At 42.8% G+C, this 5,000-nt stretch overlaps 1 protein-coding gene across 1 annotated transcript in view; it reads right to left on the reverse strand.

Moving 5' to 3' along the window:
* The window catches only part of LOC119583465 (adenylate kinase isoenzyme 1-like), a 28,589-nt gene that overhangs the window by 23,399 nt on the left and 190 nt on the right, over positions 1 to 5,000 (reverse strand). The gene's annotated exons all lie outside the window — the stretch shown is intronic.

Below are 5,000 nucleotides of genomic sequence, written 5' to 3' on the forward strand. Positions count from 1 at the left end.
GTCTCTCTCTGTCTCTGTCTCTGTCTCTCGTCTCTCTCTCTCTACTCTCTCTCTCCTCTCTCTATCTCTTATCTCTCTCTCTCTCTCTCTCCTCTCTCTCCTCCTCCTCCTCCTCCTTCACTGTCATTTGTAAACCTGTACCCCCCTGCAACACCTAATATTGCACAGGTGTGGCATGTGTTCGTACCTGGCAGTGACATCGTGGCACAGTGCCTCCGCATACCATTATAAACTACTTTGAAATAAATATAAGTTACTCTTTTTTTAGGCTAATTTTTTCCACTTTTTTTTTCTCTTTCCCTCTTCCTTTTCTTTCTCTCTTTCTTTATTTTTCTCTCTTTCACCCTCTCTGATTCGAACTAAATAACGTGACCAACGTAGGGAAACCATTCAAAGGTCATTTGTGATCATTAAAGTGTTTTTAAATGACCTTGTTTGCGTAATGGCCGACCCGCACTTATTTTTTTTTAAGCTAAGAAACTCCTTTGCTAACTTACTGGCTCTTCGGTTCCTATTAAGCTTTTTAATCCGGATATTAACGAATACACGAACAAAAAAAAAAAATTATTATTGATGCTTCTGGTAAGGTAGTGGTGGGGGGGGGGACGTTGATTGGAGGCTGCCAGATGATCGATAATAAGATATATAGGATTGTGATAAGAAAAAAAATTACGTAGCGTGTGATGGTCAAATAGCAATATAAACACCCATTGAGTATCGTGTTTGTAGTGATAAAATAAAGATAAGGGCGCTTTTTTCATTATCAGTTCACGACGTTGAGAAAGATTTCGATTATCTAAGATTCGGGTACAAGCATCTCCCTTATGTACGATAACACTCATGAAAAAAAAAAAAAAACGAAGATAAGCTTCAAACAATACATTTTAAGTTTTAATCCACAAAATGCAGAGCAATATACAAGTAAAAAATAAACTAAAATAAATATATATAGAGAGCGTATGACACGAGCTTGATGTCATGTCTGAATAAGTGCCAGTCAGTGATTCCCATCTGGCACGCAACATTAGTGTCAAGAATTATTGTCGTGTGTCACGTCACGCTGAAAAAACGCTGCCAGATGCACGACGCTATCAAGCAAATCGGCATGCCAGATGTACGACGCGTCCAGGAAATAATATACTATGAATAGATGCTTCTCTTTCCCTCCCCTCTCCTCCCCCCCTCCCTTCTTTCCCTCCCCCTCCCCCCCCCCACACTCCTTGAATGATTGACGTTCTTAGGAAACGTGACCAGACGTTGGGTATTTTTAGCAGACATACGATACATTGCAAAAATGACGTGACTCCTGCCAGATGCGCGAGAATGCAGGTCTCTCCACCCCCCCCCCCCCTTACGAGATGTTACTATGATGTGCACTAACCACGTATTGCAATAGGGTGCCTGCCAGATGCACGATGACGTGGCGGGGATCGCAATGATGCACTATGGTCCAGAAACGTTTATCGACCTTATCAAAGTTCTTAATTAGCTTTTTCTTTATCGGGAGACTCTAGATAAGCCGCGGGAGTGAAAGCCGAGGCGACTGACGTAACGAGAAGCTAAAACGCGGAGGAAAATGGGTTTAAAATTAGGGGATTAATGCATGAAACGCAATACAGACTAACGGGCAGATGAGGTGAAATAACGCTTCTTGTGATTAGTTTATGCATATATAATATATAATATATTATATATTATATATATATATATATATATATATATATGGTGGTGTGTGTGTGTGTGTGTGTGTGTGTGTGTGTGTGTGTGTGTGTGTGTGTGTGTGTGTGTGTGTGTGTGTGGTGTGTGTGTGTCAAAGTTAAACAATATTGTAAAGAGGAAAGAGGAGAGAGTAAATCATAAACAAACAGAATGAGACACAAACACATATGATAAGATAGAGAGAGACAGATAGAGAGAGAGGGGGGGGGTGAAAGAGAGAGAGAGATAGAAGAAGATGAGCAACGAGAGAGAGAGAGATAGAGACAGAGAGAAGAGAAAGAGAGAACGAGAAAGAGAGAGAACGAGAAAGAGAGAGAAAGAGAACGAGCAACAGCGCGCGAGAGAGAGAGCGAGCACAAGAGAGAGAGAGAGAGAGCGAGCACAAGAGAGAGAGCACAAGAGAGAGAGAGAGAGAGAGAGCACGCGAGAGAGAGAGCACAAGAGAGAGAGCACAAAGAGAGCGAGCACACGAGAGAGAGAGAGAGCGAGCACAAGAGAGCGAGAAGAGCGCACGCGAGAGAGAGAGCGAGAGAGAGAGAGAGATGAGAGAGAGATGGAGAGAGAGAGGAGAGAGAAGAGAGAGAAGGAGAGAGAGAGAGAGAGAGAGAGCGAGCACAAGAGAGCGAGCACAAGAGAGCGAGCACACGAGAGCGAGCACAGAGAGCGAGCACAAGAGAGCGAGCACAAGAGAGCGAGCACAAGAGAGCGAGAGAGAGACGAGAGAGAGAGAGAGAGAGAGACACGAGACAGAGAGAGAGAGAGAGAGAGAGAGAGAGAGAGAGCGAGCACAAGAGAGCGAGCACAAGAGAGCCGAGCACAGAGAGCGAGCACTAAGAGAGCGAGAGAGAGGAGAGAGAGAGAGAGACGACGAGAGAGAGAGAAGATGGAGAGAGAGATGATAGACGAGATGAGAGAGAAGAGGAGAGAGAGATGGAGAGTGAGAGAGGAGAGAGAGAGTTGAGAACGAGAGAGAGAGAGAGAGAGCGAGCACAGAAGAGAGCGAGGCACAGGAGCGAGCACAAGAGAGCGAGCACAAGAGAGCGAGCACAAGAGAGCGAGCACAAGAGAGCGAGCACGCAACTCAAAGGTCATCTTCGCAGCCACGCCCGCCCGTGGAGTCCAGGGCGCGCTGGGAATTAACGACAAACCGACCAAGAAAACCCAATCATCCCTAATCAGCTCTAATCAACAAACAAGACTGATGCTTCTTCTAAATTGTAAAATTATCTATTGATTATCTATTACCCCAATTTAAGGACTTCAAATAATTACAGTCAGGAATGAAAACTCTTGACTTCACAAATAACGGTAATAAAAGAACAGTCAAAAAAAAAAAAAAAAAAAAAAAAAAAAATACGAAATAACAGAAAAGAAGAAGAGGAGGAGAAGAAAAAGAAAACGAAACAAACCGTCAAAAAAAAACAAAAAAACTAAATAACAAAAGACGAAATTCAAGGTTAATCGGCCACGTAAATATGGAGGAGGAGGAGGAGGAGGCGGAGGAGGAGGAGGAGGAGGAGGAGGAGGAGGAGGAGGAGGAGGAGGAGGAGTAGGAGGAGGAGGAGCAGAAGAAGGAAAGAAGAAGAAGACAGAAAGAAGGAAGAAGAAGAAGAAGAAGAGAAGAAGAAGAAGAAGAAGAAGAAGAAGAAGGAGGGGAAGGAGGAGGAGGAGGAGGAGGAGGAGGAGGAGGAGGAGGAGGAGGAGGAGGGGAGGAGGAGTGGAGAGAAAGACGGAGGAGGAGGAGGAGGAGGAAGAGAGGAGAGGAGTGAGGAAGAGGAGGAGGAGGAGGAGGGAGGAGGACGACGAGGAGGAGAGAGGAGGAGGACGAGAGGAGGAGGATAACAGGACGAGGAGGAGGAGGAGGAGGGAAGAAGAAGTAAGAAGAAAAAGAAGAAGAAGAAGAAGAAGAAGAAGAAGAAGAAGAAGAAGAAGAAGAAAGAAGAAGAAGCAAGAAGAAGAAGAAGAAGAAGAGAAGGAGGAGGAGGAGGAATGAGGAGGAGGAGGAATGAGGAGGAGGAGGAATGAGGAAGAGGAGGAGAAAGAGGAAGAAGAAGAAGAAGAAGAAGAAGAAGAAGAAGAAGAAGAGAAGAAGAAGAAGAAGAAGGAAGAGAAGAAGAAGAAGAAGAAGAAGAAGAGGAAGAAGAAGAAGAGGAGGAGAAAGAGCCGGCAAAAGATAACTATATTTCTTGCTTTGAGAAGTTAACGGCGATGAGATTAAGAGAAAAAAAGATGTGTTTTGAGAAGGGAGGGTTGGAAGGAGAGATTAGAGAGATGAGGGAGAAGGAGAGGCAGAGGGAAAAGAAAGGTGAGGGAGAGAGAGCGAGAGCGAGAGAGAGAGAGAGAGAGTGAGATGAGAGAGAGGAAGAGGAGAGAGAGAGAGAGAGAAAAGAAGAGAGAGAATAGAAAGAGAAAATGAACGAGAGAGAGAAAAGAGAGAGGAAGAGGAAAAGAGAAAGACGAAAGACGAGAAAGAGAAAGAGAAAGAGAAAGAGGGACAAGAGAAAGACGGAAAGAGCATGAAGAGAAAGAGAAAGAGAGAAAGAGGAGAAAGACGCGGTTTGAGCTGTGAGAAAGAGAGAAAGAGAGAAAGCGCGGCGAGAAAGAGAGATAGAGAGATAGATAGATAGATAGAGAGATAGATAGATAGAGAGATAGGGGGAGGGAAAAAAAAAACGAATAGAACAGAATAAGCGAAAGAATGAAAACGAAAGAGAGAGAGAGAAAACGAAAGAACAGACAGAGAAGGAAAGAGAGAACCTGGACTACACAACAAACAGAATAAACAACAAAGCAAGAAACCAATAAACAGGAACTGAGCGATGCCATATAAAAAAAATATGAATGAAAGTGTTAAGCAACGAAGTAAAAAAAAAACAAAAAACTCAGATTAATATACGCAACACAAAAATAAAACAAACAAATAAACAATACATATAAATAAATAAACTAAAAAAAATATCGCATCAAAATAGAAAGTCTCGTACAAACAGACTAATCAAAGATACAGATTAAATAGACCGCGACTGATTTAGAGAGCGTGAAGTCGCATTAGAATCGAAATGAGAGTAATTAACATATTGAAAAATAGAAAAAAAGAAGGAAAAACAGAAAAAACTGGAGAGACGAGAGAAAATTGATGATGATGCGGGAAATAACAAAAAAAAAAAAAAAAAAAATCTTCGACCGATTGATATAGAAAACGGAGAAAAAATCACAGGGGAGACTAATAAAAAAGAATTAAAGGGCGCTCTTCCGACAGAACGACAGATACCAAGACGGAA

Source organism: Penaeus monodon, chromosome 17, assembly GCF_015228065.2.
Source record: "Penaeus monodon isolate SGIC_2016 chromosome 17, NSTDA_Pmon_1, whole genome shotgun sequence".
NCBI classification, from domain to species: domain Eukaryota; kingdom Metazoa; phylum Arthropoda; class Malacostraca; order Decapoda; family Penaeidae; genus Penaeus; species Penaeus monodon.